Source organism: Doryrhamphus excisus, linkage group LG2, assembly GCF_037039965.1.
Source record: "Doryrhamphus excisus strain RoL-2023G ecotype Guam linkage group LG2, RoL_Dexc_Guam_v1.1, whole genome shotgun sequence".
In the NCBI taxonomy this organism is placed as follows: Eukaryota; Metazoa; Chordata; class Actinopteri; order Syngnathiformes; family Syngnathidae; genus Doryrhamphus; species Doryrhamphus excisus.
The window spans coordinates 1,223,305-1,244,948 of NC_136358.1; the positions used below are offsets into that span (position 1 = coordinate 1,223,305).

At 39.8% G+C, this 21,644-nt stretch overlaps 1 protein-coding gene across 1 annotated transcript in view; it reads left to right on the plus strand.

Moving 5' to 3' along the window:
• The first annotated feature begins 346 nt into the window (after positions 1–346).
• Positions 347–21,644, plus strand: part of arhgef39 (Rho guanine nucleotide exchange factor (GEF) 39) — a 75,409-nt gene continuing 54,111 nt past the window's right edge. Inside the window, exon 1 of the mRNA XM_078794731.1 lies at positions 347–461. The gene's annotated coding sequence lies outside the window, so the exon portion shown is untranslated. The remainder of the gene's footprint in view (positions 462–21,644) is intronic.

Here is a 21,644-nt window from a genome sequence, read left to right on the forward strand (position 1 = left end):
GTGGCCGAGTGAAAACCCTGACCTGAATCCTATTACGATGCTGTGGTATGAGTATAAGTATATTTTTAGTTTTTAGGGTTTTTGTTTTTTTAAGAAGAAATACTTTTACCATAAACAATGCAACATATATGTTAGTAACATCACAAATTTTTGAGTCATTATTAGAAAAAAACATACCTCTAAATGTTTTCTATGTGTTACCCTTGGGTCTAAGTTTGGAGTCGTTCAAAGTGATGGATTTTTTGTTTTTTGTCCAGTACACACTAAATTACAAGAGTTGTTTATGTAGCTCTTGTGCAAGCTGATAAAGGATGTTATTTTTCCTTCTATCCCTTTTGAAAGTCTAGAGACACAAACTTTCCCCAACCCATGTAGCGGCTTTGCCCAGACTCGGGGGAAAGACAACATGGAGTCAGTGGGGGAACGCTCACTCATCTCTCGCACGGAAAAAAGACTGACAGGTAACTAGTTCAAAGCTTTCTTCAGCTTTCCTCTAGAGTAGAATTTCAATGCTTCAGTTTTATTTTTCCACCTCTCTGACACAGGCTGTTTTTTTTTTGCGTATGATTGTAAGCCCCTCAAAAGATGCAGCTGACCATTGGTGAATTGAGATGAACACGAAAAGCCGTAATAGCAACAACCTGAGCCAGGAATTTTACAGTAGAAGCATTTTCTTGTACCATCTTTGGAAAACACGCCTTCAAAATACTTGTTTGGTATACACACAAGAGAATTACAGGGGGACATTTTTCATGTGTATATGAAATACACAGGTATATACTGCACCGTGTAGCGTAGTATATTACAATGTTTTTCATGGTGTTGACCATAGGGGAGATAACAATATTCAAAAAATACAAAACAAAAAAAATCTGTTATGTATGTACAGCTTCCAGCTTCCCACATGGATAGTTGGCTCAGATCCAGGCTTTATTTAAAAATATTTAAAATATTTAAAATAATGCATAAGGCTAACAACACCCAATTAGCTAAAAATGTCATCCAATACTTCTCTACAAGAGAGGAGAAATATGATCTCAGGGAAGAAGTACATTTGAAACACTTCTATGCTAGGACTACGTTATGCTAGCCATAGCATTTCAGTATGTGGAATCAAACTATGGAATGGATTGAGTAAGGAAATCAAACAATGCACAATGATGAGCCAATTCAAGAAACAATACAAGCAGTTGATGTTTGCTAAATACAAGGATGAAGAGTCTTGAACCAGTCATGATGTGCTATATATATCACTATATTGACACTTACTATGGTACCCATTATGGCATTGGATGCTCATATCACCCAGTACTTTGATACGGGACAAAAACTAAAAAAATAAAAAAAATAAAAAAAGACATTAAATTATATTTGGAAAGCAGGAAGTGAACAAATGTAACAGTTACTGATTGTAAAAGTACCAGATGGAGGGGTAGGATTTAATAAGCTTTGCTTCTTCCTACTCCTTTTGGACATGTGGAACTGGGAACTGATTATGGGATGCACTCAATTGGGATCTGATGCATGTTCAAATGAAATTAAACCATTACCATATTTTACAATGTGTAGTGAAGCCTTTTGGTGTTTGTTTTTAGTGTATGCTTGTGATATAAAAGCCCGGAATTGGGCGCCTCCTTCCTCACGGGAGATGATCGATAGTAGTTAGTAAGTCATCAAAAACATGCTCGGTTAATTAGCCACTCCAAATTGTCCATAGGTATGAATGTGAGTGTGAATGGTTGTTTGACTATATGTGCCCTGTGATTGGCTGGGAACCAGTCCAGGGTGTACTCCAGCTGGGATAGGCTCCAGCATGTCTGTTAAGCGGTACAGAAAACGGATGGATGGATGGAAAAAGGGGACATGATCGGGGCAAATAAGACATAGATGTAATCAAGACGATGAAGTGTTGATGTGATTGCAGCAACTTCCTGTTATATCTTTATATCATGAGTTATTACAGACATACAGACATCATGAAATATTAAGGGTTAAATATATAGTGTCAATGGGGCCAGTGGACATGTTTGGTTGTCACGGCAATATACCAAGGGCGTGTTCCGGATGACGCCCCCACTACACGCCCATGTACGTATACGAGGGTGTTTATGTATCCTTTGAAACCGCGGCTGCACTCAGCAAATACACTTTGCTGTGCCAACGCGGATATCCTCACCTCAGGTTCAATCCACCCAGAGCTGTGTTTGACTTCGGGGTCAAAGCTGTGGGGGCCATCTTTGTTATCAGCTGCTGAATACCCACGGGCTGCACCCGCAGGAGCCCGGGATAGAGGTCCACTGTGATAAGGAAAGGTTAGTCTGCTCCAACCGTTTTGATGCCAGAGGCTCGGTCAACATGTCAATCAGGCGCTACAATTTCAACATTCATTTACCATGTAGAGCAATTAGTATATACATAATTCCGACTTAAGATAGCAACATGTTTTGAATGTCAAGGGCATTTTAAAGGTCATGCAATGGATTTCAGTGATTTAGCCAAGAAGCCTCAAATCTGAAGCTACGTAAGAAGTTACTCTCATTAAAATGGACAAAAGATCCCAATAGGAAGATCAAAGAAGACAGGAGTTCCTGTTTTAGGTGAAATGTACTTTGAATCAATTTCAGACGAATCATTACATTACCTCGTTATATCAGGAATATATAAAATAAAGGCTGAATGCGGAGAAGTTATCACACGCTCCACAAAATTATAACCGCTGTTTTTGCACCCATCTTCCATGAGACGACCTCGAAAACTTTTTCTATGTACACAAAAGGCCTATTTTTGCCAAACTTGAGTGTTGGTGAGAACATCTCCTTTGCAGAGATAATGCAACCACCAAGATGCTGGTTAGACAGCATTATTATTATTATTTTAGGCTGGCCACAATAAAAGGCCTGTGCCTTGGGCGTGACACTATTTTATTCAAATACAGTGTACGCCAATCCAGAGCATCCCACATTTGGGATGCCATACAAGAACTGAGATGTTTCCAGCGTCCATATGGTTTTCTACATGGGAAAAAATACCATCAATAAAATACACCTGAGTTCCTTATTCGTAATATACGCCTTCCCACACCATAACCCCGCCACCACCACGGGCCAACGTTGACATCGGTAAACCACTCACCCACACTACCGTCTGCCGTGTACATGGAAATCCATGATTCATCTGTGAAGAGAACTACACTCCAAGCTGAGCATTTACCCACTCAAGTCAGGTGGAGATTTGGATGAAGATGACGAGTATGCATATGAACGTCCCTGAGGTGCTTTCTTACAGACCGGCAACCCCATTGTTGGGTGGTCTCAGATGATCTTGGACGTGAAGGTTCTGAATGTGGAGGTCCTGGGCTGGTGTGGTTACATATGGTCTACTAGATAGATACATAGCCATATAAGATGTATATATTTGAGTTCAGTTCATGAAAGATGGGAGCAAAAACGGTGTTGCCTTTAGGGGTGTCTTCGACTTAAGAATTTTCATAATCCGATCTGATTCTTAGAGTCACACTTTTTTCAAGACAAATAAACAGATCACATTTCATGACTTTTTCCACCTGAAAGAACAGGTTAAAAGACTGGGATAAATAAATCAACACGCTAGGTGTGCAACAACAGTACCTTTATTTATTTAGTGACACAGAAAGCAAGACAAATAAAACCGGAATATGGTCGCTGTCGGCAGACATCAGAAAGGTGCACATGGAATGGGAACATGACTTGGAAAACAATACCTTGCTACAATTGTCAGTTAGCGGCCTAATTGCCTTAAAATTCACTGTCGGCGTGATCGCCTTACCTGTTTTCGATGTTGCTTGTTGTCGCGTGTTATGTAAGAAGCTGCTGACACGAGTTGCACTTCACTTTCAGGAGTCATTTCACATTTTTTCTACATACGTCCACAGTAATTATGAGCCATTAAGAGTACAGAATCAGTTAAGCAGTACAAAATACACAATATAAAAAAATAAACAATATAAACAGCCCAAGTATTAACAAAATCAACAGTTTTTCCCAGAGTTACAGTGAAGAAAATAAGTATTTGAACACCCTGCTATTTTGCTATTTCTCCCACTTAGAAATCATGGAGGGGTCTGAAATTTTCATCGTAGGTGCATGTCCACTGTGAGAGAGATAAACTAAAAAGAAAAATCCAGAAATCACAATGCATGATTTTTTAACAATTTATTTGTGTGATACAGCTGCTAATAAGTATTTGAACACCTGAGAAAATGAATGTTAATATTTGGTACAGTAGCCTTTGTTTGCTATTACAGAGGTCAAACGTTTCCTGTAGTTTTTCACCAGGTTTGCACACACTGCAGGAGGGATCTTGGCCCACTCCTCCACACAGATCTTCTCTAGATCAGTCAGGTTTCTGGGCTGTCGCTGAGAAACACGGAGTTTGAGCTCCCTCCAAAGATTTTCGATTGGGTTCAGGTCTGGAGACTGGCTGGGCCATGCTAGAACCTTGATATGCTTCTTACGGAGCCACTCCTTGGTTTTCCTGGCTGTGTGCTTCGGGTCGTTGTCGTGTTGGAAGACCCAGCCACGACCCATCTTCAATGCTCTGACAGAGGGAAGGAGGTTGTTCCCCAAAATCTCACAATACACGGCCCCAGTCATCCTCTCTTTAATGCAGTGCACTCGTCCTGTCCCATGTGCAGAAAAACACCCCCAAAGCATGATGCTACCACCCCCATGCTTCACAGTAGGGATGGTGTTCTTCGGATTGTACTCTTCATTCTTCTTCCTCCAAACACGCTTATTGGAATTATGACCAAAAAGTTCTATTTTGGTCTCATCTGACCATAAAACTTTCTCCCATGACTCCTCTGTATCATCCAAATGGTCATATGCAAACTTAAGACGGGCCTTGACATGTGCTGGTTTAAGCAGGGGAACCTTTCGTGCCATGCATGATTTCACATCATGACGTCTTAGTGTATTACCTACAGTAACCTTGGAAACGGTGGTCCCAGCTCTTTTCAGGTCATTGACCAAGTCCTGTCGTGTAGTTCTGGGCTGATTCCTCACCTTTCTTAGAATCATTGAGACCCCACGAGGTGATATCTTGCATGGGGCTCCACTCCGATTGAGATTGACCGTCATGTTTAGCTTCTTCCATTTTCTAATGATAGCTCCAACAGTGGACCTTTTTTCACCAAGCTGCTTGGTAATTGCTCCGTAGCCCTTTCCAGCCTTGTGGAGGTGTACAATTTTGTCTCTGGTGTCTTTGGACAGCTCTTTGGTCTTCGCCATGTTACAAGTTAAAGTCTTACTGATTGTATGGGGTGGACAGGTGTCTTTATGCAGCTAACGACCTCAAACAGGTGCATCTGATTCAGGATGATACATGGAGTGCAGGTGGACTTCTAATGGGCAGACTAACAGGTCTTTCAGGGTCAGAATTCTAGATGATACACAGGTGTTCAAATACTTATTTGCAGCTGTATCACACAAATAAATTGTTAAAAAATCATGCATTGTGATTTCTGGATTTTTCTTTTTAGTTTATCTCTCTCACAGTGGACATGCACCTACGATGAAAATTTCAGACCCCTCCATGATTTCTAAGTGGGAGAAATAGCAAAATAGCAGGGTGTTCAAATACTTATTTTCTTCACTGTATATACAAATACAGTATGCAGATAATATGAAACCAGATGAGATATCTATACACTTAGATGTTGAGTTAAAGTGAGTTTAAAGTGACTTAATATGAGGCATTATGGAAATACTTCACATAGAACTTAGTATATTTATATATAATAATAAAATAAAATTAAATAAAATTATATAAAATTAAATTAAATTAAATTAAATTAAATTAAATTAAATTAAATTAAATTAAATTAAATTATTTAAAAAATTAACACAAACAAGCGAATAAAAAAAAGAACTAAGTATATTGCATTTAGAGCCCTTAATATTGCACATGGAGGTTGATCAGATATTGCACAGTGAAAACAAAGTGAAGCGGTTGATTTTATTAATGCATAGTAAACATAGGTCTTCTGTTAAAGACAGCATTTCAATTCTTTATTAGCACAAATTAGGCTTTTTTTAGGAGCAAAATAAGCTAGTTGCAACAAAAACAAAGACATTCCAAGTAAAGTAATGTATGTCTCTTGTAGTTCATTCAGGGGGGTCACATTTTTCGGAATTACCTTATTCCATTTTAATGCGTTTTTTGTTTTGGCAACTGAATGACCTTTAACCTGGCTCCAATTTTGTGGACCTGGGTGTGGCCCATTTTTGATTATCCTTATATCGATACCGATACTTTTTACTTTGTATAAACATGGAAAAAAATCGTAAAAACATTGCATTTTAATACCTTTTTTTAATACTAGTATTAATGGGATACTGATTCTGTATCAACAATGTAACAGAATGAACAACACAACAACAAAAACACACATAGACGGTATAAAACACAGAATCAGAAATCATTTTGTCATTTTTATTATTCTTTTTTAACAATACCATCTGGACCTCACAGTGTCTGCAACCCAAAAATTCAGTCCCTTGGATGAATGTACCCGAGTACCTGCTATGTAACAATACAAAACAATATAAACAAACAACAAAACACATAGATATTTGTGAAGGTAAACATAGAAGAAACCTGAAAATTATGGATCTTATTATATGGTATTGATCCGATACAGGTATCGATACCACTAGGTCCTATCCGGGAACCCCAAACATCCCCACAAACCAGTATCCGTCTTTTAACGACCGCACCCTCCTTCCCCCAAACACTCTGTTATTCTTGATTAACCGTAAACGAGCAAATATTTTCCCAGTGTTGGCCAGGTTAGATCCCCATTTAATTAAACTGGCTCATTATGTTTCTCTCTGATTAGTGGAGGAGAATCAATTATTCAATTCACAAACAGGAGCTGGAGGTGCACAACGAGCTACTCGTTTAATTCCAAGGACACTAATTAGCTACAAAGCAAGCAGTAACTTTCCCTCTATTTTCCTTCCCCTTTCTTTTTTTTCCAATTACCACGCAGGAAGGACATTTAAAGCACGGGAGGAAGAACCGCATGCTGTGGGTGGGTAATGCTCTGACTAGGGATGGGAAGGGGGGGTGTGGCGGGTCAATGTCGGCCTTATTTAGCGGGATTCTCCTCGAGTTAGCGAGGTCAAGGAGGAGAAGCCAGCAGGAGGGGGGTTATTTGCCGATATGTAGATCACCGAGACTAAGCTTTAAGGGGAACGACTCCCGGGATTTGGGGATGAGTCGTGCTGGGTGGGGGGTCAGGGGGGGGGGGGGGGGGGGGGCTCACTTTTTGTTCTCTGCAATCAAACGGCAAGCAATTATCCGAATTATTGACAGCAGATTTCTCATTTCAACTGCAAATTAAGGCTATCAATAAAGCGTTCTGATGCAAAAGTGACTAATTAACCAACAGAGTGGAGCCTCTGAAGCCTTGATATATAAAAAAAAAAAAATCTGCAGTCGGCTGCACGTTGTGGAAACACAGGGGAACTAATTAGTTTAATTATCAAAACAGCTAATTAAAATTACACAGTTGCCTAATTAGTTCTGTGCCTCTTCTTTTTTTCTTAGTTGGCCTCTCACTCTTTAATTGACAGGTTGAAGTTAAATATAAATTGAGAGAAAAGCGAGCGGAATGTGTCGGAATAAACAGCTCCTGCTGAATATCTCCTCCTGCGGCAGAGCCCAAATAGATGACTGTCGCTCCCTTTTGGTGAGCCGGTCCAAATTCTCCTCCCATTAATCTGTTCCCGTCTGAAGATGCACAGGGTGGGGTTAAAAGGGGGTTGAAAAATGAGAGGTCAAAGCAAACAGCAGGCAAGTTTCCAGCTTTCATGCCGCTTTCAAATGACACATAAAAGATGCAGATTTACTGCAGACGTCGCAGGCGTGAGGTGATATTTGCTATTTTTAATGATTTCTGCCAAATACCGTGAAAGGACAAAATATTGGCTGGATGTCTGGAATGTTTCGATCCGTTAGTGGAGCTCCATCAACAAATATGACTTTATTTTGATGTCCAGACGGATATGTCCAGAGCGCTTTGTTGGAAGCTGCTGGAAGACCTATATGAAAATGGAACTTATTATTATTATTATTATTATTTTGTATTTCAAGCCAATGCAAGGCTCTGTCATACCTTCACATGCAGTAGATTCACAGGATGTATTGCAAAAAAAAACCCACACAAGGTTCTCAATTTGTGAATGGAGAGCAAAAGAGCTAGTCCAAGACCTATATGAAAGTACCACATGAAAAAACGCATGTCAAAGATCCTCTGTGTGACAGGGGTTCTATGCTGTTTTTAAGGATCTACTACAAAAACAAAACTCAACGATTCTCTACTTGCGAAAGGAGAGCAAAAGCACTCATCCAAGATCCCCCTGTATGAAAGTACCACTTTCTGCAAAAAAACGCAAGTCAAAGATCCTCTATGTGACAGGGGCTCAATGATATTTTTAAGGATCGACTGCAACAAAAACTAAGAGATTCTCTATTTGCGAAAGGAGAGCAAAAGCACTAGTCCAAGATCCCCCTGTATGAAAGTGCCACGTTCTGCAAAAAAATGCAAGTCAAAGATCCTCTATGTGACAGGGGCTCAATGCTATTTTTAAGGATCTACTTTAAAAAAATAAGAGATTCTCTATTTGCAAAAGGAGAGCAAAAGCACTAGTCCAAGATCCCCCTGTATGAAAGTACCACTAGCTGCAAAAAAACGCAAGTCAAAGATCCTCTATGTGACAGGGGCTCAATGCTATTTTTAAGGATCTACTCCAAAAAAACTAAGAGATTCTCTATTTGCGAAAGGAGAGCAAAAGCACTAGTCCAAGATCCCCCTGTATGAAAGTGCCACGTTCTGCAAAAAAATGCAAGTCAAAGATCCTCTATGTGACAGGGGCTCAATGCTATTTTTAAGGATCTACTTTAAAAAAATAAGAGATTCTCTATTTGCAAAAGGAGAGCAAAAGCACTAGTCCAAGATCCCCCTGTATGAAAGTACCACTAGCTGCAAAAAAACGCAAGTCAAAGATCCTCTATGTGACAGGGGCTCAATGCTATTTTTAAGGATCTACTATAAAAAAAAAAGAGATTCTCTATTTGCAAAAGGAGAGCAAAAGCACTAGTCCAAGGTCCCCCTGTATGAAAGTACCACTAGCTGCAAAAAAAACGCAAGTCAAAGATCCTCTATGTGACAGGGGCTCAATGCTATTTTTAAGAATCTACTCCAAAAAACTAAGAGATTCTCTATTTTCGAAAGGAGAGCAAAAGCACTAGTCCAAGATCCCCCTGTATGAAAGTACCACTTTCTGCAAAAAAAACGCAAGTCAAAGATCCTCTATGTGACAGGGGCTCAATGCTATTTTTAAGGATCTACTGCAAAAAAACTAAGAGATTCTCTATTTGCGAAAGGAGAGCAAAAGCGCTAGTCCAAGATCCTCCATATATGACAGGAATGGACCGACCGTCAAGTGCTTGTTAAAGGTTTCCTACATGAGAGGAGAGTCCTGCTGTTTTTCGGGCTCTACTGGAAAAACAAGGAACTAGTTAAAGATCCTCGTAATGACGGCTGTTTTTAAGAATCAACCGCAAAAGCAGTGGATCATTTTTCTGCTCTGCAAAGTCCTAGTTAAAGCTCCTATTCGATTGTTTTACCTTATCTTTGTTCTTCTTTGGTAGACATGGCGAAGGAGTAGGATGAAATAGGTTCTGCTTCTTCCTTCTCCTTTTCAGGCAAGTGAAGTTGTGCAAGTGTCAACGTCCGATGTATTTGAACGTATGTAATGTTACCATTTATACAACGGAATATCATTAGTAAAACCAATAGCATTAGCAATTGTATTCTTGTTAAAAATGGAACTCGTAAGAGGTGATAATGAAATGGAGAGGATCCTTAGAAACCAGAAGAAGAAGAATAAGAACACAATGTGATGTCATTAATAGTTGTTCTTTGAGAAGGCTCCTCATACTGCATCAAATAATCATGTATAGGAACAGAGACAGAATATCATCTGCGTCCAGAGCTGATAAAAAATTTACAGCAGCATCTGCTCACGGCCACACTGGAACAATGTCATGGAGGGTAAAATGCCAGAATAGTTTTTTTTAAAAAATTAATTTTAAAACAAAAACTCAGGGAATAAAAATCACTGGTACCATATCATTCAGGGAAAATCACCAATCAGTTTTTGGGGAACTGGAAAATCACACAATGAGGTGAATCATTCCCTTCATAATGAATTGATTTAACGGTTTAAGTGGACATCCCTTCCTCGGATTGGCTGACTCACGTCGAAATAAGCGAGTTCAGCAATCACTCAGAGACATAAGGAGAACGGACGTGAATAAAAGTTTTTTTTTAACCCACGTTAAGTTTGTTTTATCGTTTCCATTTGTGCAAAATTTAAGTGGGTGCATTTTGACCAAGACCGGTGGAGAAGTCAGCATATAGTTCCTTTCCTGTTGCCGTTTGTTTTTAATGATTTTGACATCAAATCTGCAAAAACACACAAACCATAATGACGACGTGAACAATACTACAACATATGACACGTTTTTTTAATAGAAATTTGGTTCTCACCTTTTATCTTGGTAAAAGCGTCGGTTTGTTGACATGCTTTTCCTCCATTTGTGCATATTTTGGGGGGATTATCCGGCCTTCATATGATATTGTGTACTCTAATCCAGTGTTTTTCAACCTTTTTTGAGCCACGGCACTTTTTTTTTACATTGGAAAACATCACTAAGTCGAGCTAGGTGTTGCCACACGGAATGGAAAAGGAATATTCCAATCTCTTGTCTACATGCGTCGCTATAATCAACCAGAATAGTCAATAGGGCATGCCCAGTAAAACGTAAACACCAACATCACGTGATACCGACTTCCCCCAAGTTGTTCTTTCACTTGTTGGAATAATTCCGTATTGCCAGTTTTTCGTTTGTCCAGTCTTGAAATTTAGTTTGGATCAAAAACCAACTTTCCGTAGCAGTCCAGCGCCGATTGCTGGCCTCCATTTTTAAAACTGAAGAACGTCTGGAGCTGCGTGTTACGTCATATCTGAGCATGCGATATGATAAATTTAACCAGGAAAGGATCAAATTCAATCTTGCTAATATTTTATAATTCAACTGGGTACATGTTTTATATAGATATATATTTTCTTTTGACTTATGGACTTATGAATGGCGTGTAGAAGGGTTTAGATTGTGTTCCACAGATGGCGCTAATGCGCACGAAAGCTGCTTGCCAACCGCCAATAAAGTACAGAAGAAGAAAAAACGCACCCTGACAACTTTCCGTTTGAGCGGCTACAAGATACCTCGATCGGATTGGGGAAAGGAATATTACACCTCTTGTTAATCCCATTATATATTCATTGGAATTGGCACTATTCTTTCGGAATGAGGCGTATACAAAGGTTAAATTCTTTCAGTTTGAGCAAATAAACCAAATGCAATTGGAATATTTGGGTCCACGTATACGTGGATATTGACATAATATTTGCAAATGATGTTTAATGAATGTTAATTATAAAAAGTGATATTGGATAATTCCTCACGGCACACCTGACAATTTCTCAAGGCACACTAGTGTGGTTGAAAATCACTGCTCTAATCTATCTGCGGTTATTTGGTTGTATGTCTTGACGACCATGAGAAGTACAAACACTTAGACACGCTGTCAAAATATACGTGGAAGCAACGTAAACATTGTATTGAATGGACACGCATGACATCCATCTTTACCCAGCTCCATCTTCCGTCTCTCCGGTATGGAGCAAACTTCCGAGATCTTAATTGGATCATGCAATATCTGAAAATGGAAGCATTGTGAATGTCAGCCGGTATCGAAGCCCAAGATCTTGTGTATTCTTTAAAATCAGACATCCTTAAATAAGAGAGATCGGAGGTGCAGGGATGTTTTTTCTTTTTTCTACTTGCTCGATCCATCATGAGCAGATTATGTGTTGGCCGCCTCCGGCTACAGAAGGGGGCTGGTCGGCAGCCTCCCAGCATGTAAATGGTCCGAGACACGTTCAAGAGTTGACCTGGAGCCTTTTCAGCCAGGGGTAGTTTTTTAGCCACACTAATCAGAGAGCTTATTATTTCGAGAGTTCACCAAAACTTTGAACCACAGCCTCTCCTGGCCTAAAAGATTCATGAAAGAGGAGCTACTGAGGGACCGTCTTCAAGCCGGCGAGGTCAGAAGTCGGCGTTATCCCGACGGCAATCCCAGAAAAACAAATTAAGGGTGTATTGCTTGTACATTTATTGTATATGTTTAATGTAGCATGCTGGAGCTGTAAGTGATTTATAACTGTCGGAGGGCATATTGACACGCAGCCAGACTGTGGGGATATTGGATTTGTTATCTGCTCCATTAAAAAAAAAGCTATTCAGTGTAAAGTAAGCATCTATTAATGTTGCATGGAAAAACATGGCTTGCAGTGTAATTGGTCATGCTAATAAGTGATACTTTCAAATGAAGCCAGAGCTGGGCTGTAAATCTCTCTGCGAGGGATTAAAAAGTTTCCCCGGCATGGGAAAAGCTACTTTTAAAATGAATCTCAAGATAACTTTATTTAGGAGAGTTTTCAACCGTGATTGTCCGTCCACTTGTACATCTCTGCACCTTATTAGATTGCCAGTGAATACTTGTCAAAAAGGGCTGTCTTTTGTATATAAAATGCAATCTAGCCAGGGCCCGGCTGGTGAGGGAAGCATGTAGATTACAAGGTGAATTGCCTGCAAAGCGCTGTTCGATTTGAATTGTCAATGCGGCCGCCTCCATTTGACTCATACAGAGAGCATTTTGGCTCAGATAGAGCAAAGACAGATTCCATCAGGTTTCTTATCTGTTACAAGTTGCATTGCTTGCAACCGGATTCAATAGGCACCAATAATGGTGTTATTTTTTAAACATTGTGATACCTGGGTTTTCTGCACTGGTCAGCAGCGGGGTATATGAGAAAGCGTATAAAACATGCCCACCTTCCTTCCCTCCCCCGCTGTCCGACACTATGAATGGTGTATTATTCCTATCATTTTTCTGACTTCCTGTAGGAAAAAGTAATTTTATCTTGTAAAAGGGGGTGCTTTTTTTTTTTTTTTTTTTTTGCCCTCCTGTCCCACGAGTCGTGTATATTGTTCCGGGATGAAGATGTCTACCCGCTGCATCAATACATCATCGCAGCCAAGCACAATCACTGTCTGCCAATTTTCGTAGAGACCAATTTGGGCCACATGCACTCTGACTTTGAAGAAAAAAAAAAATCATAAAATTTCCAGGATTAGATTCGGGGTGTTGAAACTTGTTGCGGTGAGGGAAGCATACAGAAAAAATGAAATTTTAGGACTTTATAGGGTCACAACAATACAGTCATGGTTCAGTTTGGTAGTTTAGTATCGCAGTTCAATGTTTTTTGGATACAAAAAAAAATGAAAATTTCATGCTTTTTTGAACTTGTCTTTTGTTACAATTAACAAAATTTGTTTAAATTAATTTCAAAATAAATTAAATGAATCTATTGCGGCTATACCTGCCTCATTTTCTGTTGTGCATACATAAAAGCTGTAACCATATGAAACAAAAATCACCTTGTAAAAATAGTAAAATAAATATATATGATAAAATCAGTCACACCCACTAAATTTCGAGAGAAAAACACATTTAAGGGGGCATATTGTGACATGCACGTTTCCGTGAGGACCGAGTAGCTCTTTATTTGACAGGAGTCAATTATGAGCTATGAAAAAAAACTCACAACGAGCTTGTCGACTCATTGGAACTCGTAGGAGGTATAAAAAAAAAAAAAGTCCAACTCACAGTGTCACTTTACAAAGAAAAATAAATTCATCAGACTGCAACTTAACACTCAAAAGGTAGCAAATGCAAGGACCAATACATTTTTAAAATGAAAAAAATATATATTTTAAAGCTGATTCATTCAGCTGCCTCTGTCCACCAGAGGGAGCCTGGCTCCTCTATCTTTTGAGTGTTAAGTTGCTGCGTAATGAGTTTAGCATTTTTTGTAAGAATGTAAATGTATTTTAAATTGCTGGTGTGCAGTACTTACATAACGTGTAGCAACATTACATCAAACATTATGCCAAAGCATCTTCTTGCTAGAAAGTGTTGAGTGAATTGACGTCCTCTGCTGGATTCATAGCCGCAGTACTCTTTTTTCCTCTATAGACTGCGCCATCGATCCACTTTCTATTTATTGTGAGTTACCATTTAAAGAGATATTTCCAATTTAAAACTGAGAACAGAAATCTTTGAATATGCAAAATAGGCGGGGATGTACTGTATTTGTAAATGAGGAGGACAAAAATTGTTGATTGTTCTAGATGGTTCTGGACAAACGGACATTGAGGAGGAAAAGAGCGCTTTCATCAGCATTAGAAACGACTCCCATGAATCAACACAAATGGTGTGCAGCCAAAGCATTTGGGTAATAGCCGTTTCTCCACCGTGACAGAGATTGAAAGGATGAAGACTTTTTGCCCATTAGGGCAGGAGCAACACTCATAGATACACTACCCTAAGTTATTAGTGAGCTGGAGCACTGAGAAGAAAAAAAAACAACACTCAACAACGTGACACTTCCTTCAGTTCCGTATGTGTAATGTCAGCGCTTGAAAGCCAGTCAGGAAGGGGATTAGACTAAGTGTTGCTGCTTAACTTGACTAAAAGAAGGCTCACCATATAAATATTTTGCATTTAAAGTTCAGAACTTGTATGTTATCAGGCTGGATGAATGTGTGCACCTGTTAGGCAACTCTTGGAGCAACACAACTTCCTTCATTTTCAGTTCCTTTGATTCCTTTTCCGTTTTTGCGGTACCAGACAAAGAAAAACAGCTACAGACTGCATCTTATTTACATTTCATTTTGCCTGCGTGTTTTGGCGAGAGCGTGGGGAAGGGGAAAATAGACCAAAAAAAACAAAAAGAAGAATGTTTCAATGCCAAGGTGTCAAGGCCTTGGTAAACGTTCTGACAGGTGGGAAGAAACGGCAATAATGAGAGCGGAACTCCTTTCCAAGAAAGCTGCATTGTTTTAATTGTTCAGACTGGAGAACGGTTTGTTTTTCTAGCAGCCAATGCTATAAAAAAAAGGGAGAAAAAAAAACAATCCTGGCTTTTTCCTCGACAATGTGTTCGAGCAATTATATACAAACCCTGTAATTATGCATATCTTTTGGAAACATGTTAAAGCTGTATGGAAATGAGACAGGGCTGCTTAAGCAGCATGCACCATAGACACCCCCACCGCCACATCACTGCATTGTGTGATACATCAGGAAGGAAAGTAACACGGCTTTTTAGGCTGTGTTCATATTTGGTCTGATTGCTTTGATAGTGGAGCTTATTTGGTCAAGTGTAAACGTAAAGGTAATGCATCCAGGAAAAGGAAACGCAGATTAACATCAAGGATCATTGAATAGGTGAAAGGACCTGTGCCTTTGAAATTTCCTCCTCTCAAAAAGCCTGACTCTCCCTTTTTTGCAACGCCCCTTATGGTGTCCAACACAAGGATGCAGAAAAAAGCTGAAAACAAGTCTTATGTAGGTGAAAGGATCTGCGCCTATTAAAATTTCCTCCTCCCAAAAAGCCTGACTCTCCCTTTTTTGCAACGCCCCTTATGGTGTCCAACACAAGGATGCAGAAAAAAGCTGAAAACAAGTCTTAGGTGAAAAGATTTGCGCCTATAAAATGCCCTCCTTCCAAAAAGCCTGACTCTCCCTTCTTTGCAACGCCCCTTACAGTGACCAACACAAGGACGCAGAAAAAAGCTAGAAACAAGTCTTAGGTGAAAAGATTTGCGCCTATGAAATGCCCTCCTCCCAAAAAGCCTGACTCTCCCTGATTTGCAACGTCCCTTACAGCATCCAAGACAAGGATACATAAAAAAGCTCGAAACGAGTCTTAGGTGAAAAGATTTGCGCCTATGAAATTTCCTCCTCCCAAAAAGCCTGACTCTCCCTTCTTTGCAACGCCCCTTACAGCATCCAAGACAAGGACGCGGAAAAAAGCTAGAAACCAGAGTTAGGTGAAAGGGTCTGCCCCTTTGAAATTTCCTCTTCCCAAAAAGCCTGACTCTCCCTGATTTGCAACGTCCCTTACAGCATCCAAGACAAGGACGCAGAAAAAGCTAGAAACCAGAGTTAGGTGAAAGGATTGCGCCTTTGAAATTTTCTCTTCCCAAAAAGTCTGACTCTCCCTTCTTTGCAACGCCCCTTACAGCATCCAAGACAAGGATGCAGAAAAAAGCTAGAAACCAGAGTTAGGTGAAAGGGTCTGCGCCTTTGAAATTTCTTCTTCCCAAAAAGTCTGACTCTCTCTTCTTTGCAACGCCCCTTACAGTGTCCAACACAAGGACGCAGAAAAAATCTAGAAACAAGTCTTAGCATGGAAGCTAATAATCTTGTATTATATATTAAATTAAAATGATGTAATTACATTAAAATAAAGCATTTTCCTGGTGTGGACGAAGGGCTTATGAATGATATATATAATGATGGTAATTACCGATGGCGTTCACCTGCCTCGTATCTCCGCTCCAGTCACCAGATCAAGTTGCCGACTCGTGTGACCTTTAAGCATTTTAAACATTAGTAGCATGTCAGGTCAAGTGATAGCGTACCAAATGGAACATTTTCTGTTTCGTCACTGTTATTGCCCGTGTGTGGCCAACAAGGGAGTCTGGTTAGCCCAACGAGGCCGCTTGCTCATGGGTAGGAATTGGGCATAAACTCCCTCTTAGCACTCTGTATAACAACATCACACACACACACACACACACACACACTCTCCTCTCGCCTTCTCCTTTGCTCATCTCTGCATGCGTTAGGTCCCACCCTTAATTAAGTCTGCTGGGGTTTAAAAGTGTTGAATCTTGTTTAAAGCCCATGTCAGCACATTTAAAAGAAGCAAGTGTGTATGGTAATCAGGATGTTCCTAGCAGTCTTAGCGCCGGCTGTAGAGAGCCTGATTCTAGACTTGATTGCTGCATGGATGTTTTTTAAGGGCCTCTCCACATCAATACTTTGGTATACAGTACTGTATGTTTCTTTAGTACTGACTCTCACACAGCCCATTACTTTTATCAAGGTTATTTCAAAGGCTCCGTAGACCTTTTTCCTGTCGGCCATTGTGCGCCTTTTGCATGTGAGTCTCTCTGCCAATAATTGTGCAAACAGTGTTCCACGTTGTACAATGCACCATGCGTTAGAAACGAAACAGCGCGTTTCCGCAGCTCACCTCGGGCTGAGCACCTGTTACCGTCTCGCCGTTCTGTGCTTACTCTGACATTTAAAATGGACATTTTCCGTATTGATAACAGGTTAGCGGCAGAGCTGCAAGCCAGGAGTCTGATGAAGGCTATTAAAATGCTCGCAAAGTGGCAAGATTACAATCGAAAAAGAATCCTTTTTTTTCTTCTTCTCTGCTTGACTTATCTGCATTCGTTCCCCCAGACCCTCGTCGCAGAGGATTCTGGGTAAGTTCACCCCGCCCTACTTCCCTGCCCAACACGCCAATTACCGCTGAATGGATTTTTTTTTGGAGTGAGGCAGAATAATTGTGCAATTATCTGGATGAAATGGGAAGTCTAATGTGTTAAAGTGGGATTTTTAAGCAACTACAAGGTGGTGAGAAGGGGAGTCAGCAGAGAAAAATTGGACCACTGGTAAACCTGCGTAGCAGTGCCTCTATAAATAAACACATATCAGCATAAAAATCATGGCGGTTGGGAGTCTTACTTATACATATCATACTAGTTTATTTGACGACAACATTATTTTAACACACATTTGCTGTCTCACACCGACATAACCTACACAAACAATCCTTACATGAGATATAAACACACATCTTTCTCTTGTAAGGACACAAAAACAGCTACCAAAGCATGTAATGGGAAAGGGAACAACTTCCAACAATGCGCTGTTTACAGCAGGGGTCTCAAACACGCGGCCCGCGGGCCAAATGTGGCCCGCAGGACACTAGTTTGAGGCCCCTGCCTTGATATGAAAGTTTAATGTTAGCGCGGCCCGCGCAAGTTTGATATGGATGCTGTATGGTATCATGTACCCAGAAAAAATTATTACCTTTGATTAATGTTCATGTTAAAGGTTAAATAATAAATAAAGGTTAATGGTTATCCTCCCTATCCGTGTGGAAGTGGTAAGTTTTTGGCTATTTAAGTTGAGTTGAGCTAGCGACTAGCTTCACCACTCACTCGTAACACCGCGCTCTCAGTGCTACATATTCAAGCTGCCGACGTTGCTGCTGGTGTAGGCGTTCGTTTCTGTGTTTTGAAATCAATGCGCCCAGGAAGGAATCCTTAAAACAGCCCAAGTATGGCAAAATATATTAAGTAGTACATTTTATTATTAGTAAAAAAATTAACTTTTATCTTTTTATCTGTTTGTATATCTTTATAATGCACCGAAAAGAGGAAGAATGTGTTCATGTCTCACATAAGGATTGTGGATGATGTGCAGTTTTCCTTTAAGTATAGTTCTTTTCCTGTTTTCTTATTTTGGCATTACCACAAATCTGCTTTTGCAAAAAAGTGATCAATCACGATGAAGTTAATAATAATTTGTCCCACAAATGATCCGCTTGGGTCTCCGATTTTTATGCCAACAAAAGGGGTTGACCAGAACACTTGCGAGTGACATCGCCAACCACAGCCAAGAATGCACGCATATTCACAACAGTAATAACATTCGCTCATATTGTGTTGTGTGGAGTATTTTATGTTTTACTGGCAGTGATAGCCACAACATTAGCACTGCATTAGCCATCATGAGCTAATCCATACCCGGAAGAAGTCACATTTCAACATTGAAGCACACATTTAACACAGGAAATATGTTATTTTTCACGATGTGTTATGTCATCAGCGCTTTCAATTCGCTATTGGTTCCTATTCCTAGCTATGCGCTTTTGAACCATACACTATAATTTAATCTATTTATTTTATAAAAATTGCAGTCCCCTAGGGGTCCCTGAGCTTGAGTTTAAAAATCCCTGTTTTAACATATATGATATTAACCTCATAGGAACATTCAGCAGAAGCGTTAACAGACCTTTACCGACAATATTTCACACTGTAGTCATTATTGATATGAAAAATGAGGGGGGGGGAATCAGTGTAAACCCATGAAGGCACCTACCCCCCCCAAATAACTCATTGCATTGACCTTAATCCAAATCCACTCAGAAACCAAGCAATTTCGCACCGCCATTCTCCAGACTCCTGCTAACTTGTGAAATGTGGCGAAGGTGAGAAAAGAGGGGGGGGGGGGGCACACAAAATGAAAATTCAAGGAAAGGGAACATAAGATATGTTGTCTGCTTTCAGCGGTTGTTAGGAAATAAATTGCTTTTGAAACTCCAAATGTTTACCTCAATTGAGAAGTGTTTTATGTCCTTGACAGGAAATTATTTCACAGCTTCTCCAGGCAGTTGCTCTTTCCGATGGTAATGTTTCCTTAACCCCGACAAATAACTTGGCCTTCACATTTTGCTCAAGTATAAATAGCCCCGCTACATTCATGATTGTAGGTCTTTCTCAATAGCTTCCACAAATAATTTCTCGTCTCCTTTTGAGCAGGAGGAGTCAAATCAGAGACCGAAATGCTACATTGGAGCTTTAGCGGCTGACAGTGTCCAGTCTGGCAACTGGAAGAAACACATCATTAACTGTTGAAGCATATAAAAAACTCTTATATTCCTAATGATTCATTGTAATGTCAGAGTTAATTAACTATAATGCATGAATCAATTAGCTGACATGTATGTGTTAGTTATTTTTTAATGATGATGAAGTGTCTAATGATCGACTTGGTGTAGAGTTTTGCATCGATCGACTCTCAATGGTAACCGGGACTTTTATTTGTATACTACAGGGGTCTCAAACTCAATTTACTTGGGGGCCACTGGAGCTCGGGTCTGGGCCGCATCAGGTTTTCCAAAAAAAAAAAAAAAAAAACGCATTTATTTAAAAAAAATATATATTTTTTAATTAGCTTTGGTTCCAATTTTCTACAAGAAAAGCTCTGATAAAACTTACTTTTATCTTACTTTTTATTTTTCTACACAAAATAAGATGAAAAATAAATAAACAAATCAAGAATAAAGAAAATCAATCAATCAGTAATAAATAAATAAATATAATAATAATAATAATAAAACGGCAAATAATAAAAACTTAAGAAACCACATATAGTTGGTGAGTAGACAAATGATTTTTTTCAGATTAAAATGAACAAAGCATTATTAGAGCCCTGTAGACATGACAAAACACGACTATAGTCACATTTATACTCTTTTTATTTACAACATATTGCGCAACTGCAGGGTCTTGAGACACATGCTAACTCGCAAACTAGAGAGCTAGCGACCTAAACGGTAGCCTCAAGTTATTTCCTTTCAACTTAAATAGCCAAAAACTTACCACTTCCACACGGATAGGGAGGATAACTATTAACAGTTATTTAACCTTTAACATGAACATTAATCAAACGTAATAATTTTTTCTGGGTACATGATACCATACAGCATCCATATCAAACTTGCGCGGGCCGCACTAACATTAAACTTTCATATCAAGGCGGGGGCCTCAAACGAGTGTCCTGCGGGCCACATGTGGCCCGCGGGCCGCGTGTTTGAGACCCCTGGGATACTAGTAATTTTTGACTGACCGGAAAAAATAGCTGTGAACACCAGCATGCATACGCATTGGCACCCCCCACCCGCCACCAGGTGTGGGCATAATGGGGACCGCAACAGATGCAGGTAGCTGTGGCTGGCCCCATTGGGAAGCCTTTGGCCTTCGTGGCGCTGGTCTTGTGTCTATGTGTGTAAATAATGTGTTTTACTTGGATGCTGAGGTTTTTTTGGGATGTAGTTTGGAATTTTTGGGGTTTTTTTTCCTTCCCTTCTCCTAGTGTTTTATTATGTAATCCATATTATATATTTTTTAAAACCTGTTAATGTGTCTGAAGTCTGTTTAATTTAAGACAGCCTATGTCGTAAGCATTGTCTAAAATCTTTTTTTGGCTTGATTTGCTAGATTTATAGTCGTAAAATCTAATCAATAAATCAATAAATAATAATAAATAAATAAAGGCTCCTTGTCCATAATGCTGTTTAGTTTTTTTTTTTTTCATTTTTGTCCTTACCGGTTATGCTGCTGGTCGGAAGACATTGAGTGTTTAGAACGCCTCTCCAGTCAACACATACACACACATAGAGACCGACAAAACAAACACATAATGGAGGCTCTCAAAGCAGCGAGTGTCAAGATGACTCACCTCTCCGCCCCCCCCACCGGTGCTCATGGTTGAGAGGGAAATAACAATAAACACAAATATGAGGTGAAATAGAGATGTCAGGGCCAATTAGGTTGAATGTTTTCATTGCGGCACTCACCTGAAACAAAGAGGCGCCTGTAGCTAAATGCCATACACGGACGGATACAAGGGTCCCTGGCATTGTTGGGATTGAGACCCGTGATTTGCAATGGTGGACTTGGACGCTACGAGTGAGGACGCAAGCTTTGATCATGATTGCGGGTTGAGTGTTAGGCTCAAATTATAAACTACCGTGGTA